A 1,153-nucleotide genomic window follows, 5' to 3' on the forward strand; every position below is an offset into this window, starting at 1 on the left:
ATTCCCGTTATTCACCGAATGATGAACCATTCCCGTTATTCATCATTAATGCAAGGTGAACCATTCCCGTTATTCACCATGATATGCACAGGTGAACCATTCCCGTTATTCACCCGATTGAATGCAACGTGGTTAGCCAAACAACGAATCGTCCTTACCACGAAAGTGTTTAGCTCACAACCCAATCTCAACAAACCCATGAGTTAGTGTCGGTCAATACAACACAACTCGGAGTAAGTGTCGGTCAATACAACACAACTCCATCCACAGAATACACAAGGGTCTAGTGTCGGTCAATACAACACAGCCCAAACAACAAGAGCACTAGGTGTCGGTCAATACAACACGGCTCCACAACACTCCCCAAGAGTACTAGAGTACTCGGTGACTTTCAATCATCACCATAGCTCACCTTAGTGGCTTCCCCCAATTCCGATAACTCTCCAAACCCACAACAAAGTCGACTTTTCCCCGTATTTCGTAAATATTTTCCCCTTCAGTTCTCCTATGCTTAAACGTTAATAAAAATTGTTTCAATTCGAATTAGTCAAGTTATGAGTTTATTTCTCAAAGTCTAAGTTTCCCAAGTCTTTAGTTTTTCAAAGCTCTATCATTCTAAGTTTTCAAAGATCAACCACCCAAAATACATTTCCCGGGGAAAGTCTAAGTAAACCAACATATGGCTAAGTCTCAAACCCCACATTTGGACTTGCCTAGGGTTGTTCATCCAACCCGAAATATCAAAGATCACCAGATCAATGAATCTCCACTCCGAAATTGCGTCAAAACGCTCAATCCAACAAAAGCACAACATCACAAGTATGGAAAAGCATCATAACATCAACTCATCATCAAAAACAACATCAGATAAAACATAAGTCGAATTTATCGACGCCTATCATGCAGTCATAGCTAATATATAGTAAGTTGCCCTAACCTCGAGCTGATCCAGCTTCGCAAATCAAATCTCCTTCACAGGAATGCCTTGAAACTTCCAAAGTTCCTTCAACTGAACCTCGGAGGAAAAACAAAGCAGAATCCACACAAAATCGATTAGTTCGATCGCAAAACAATACATAAACGATAGACAAAGCATCAAAGCTTCAGAATACGACAAACGGGTACGAAAGGACAAGTTTTCGAAAACGAAAAA

This window comes from Lotus japonicus, chromosome 3 (genome assembly GCF_012489685.1).
Source record: "Lotus japonicus ecotype B-129 chromosome 3, LjGifu_v1.2".
Lineage (NCBI taxonomy): Eukaryota > Viridiplantae > Streptophyta > Magnoliopsida > Fabales > Fabaceae > Lotus > Lotus japonicus.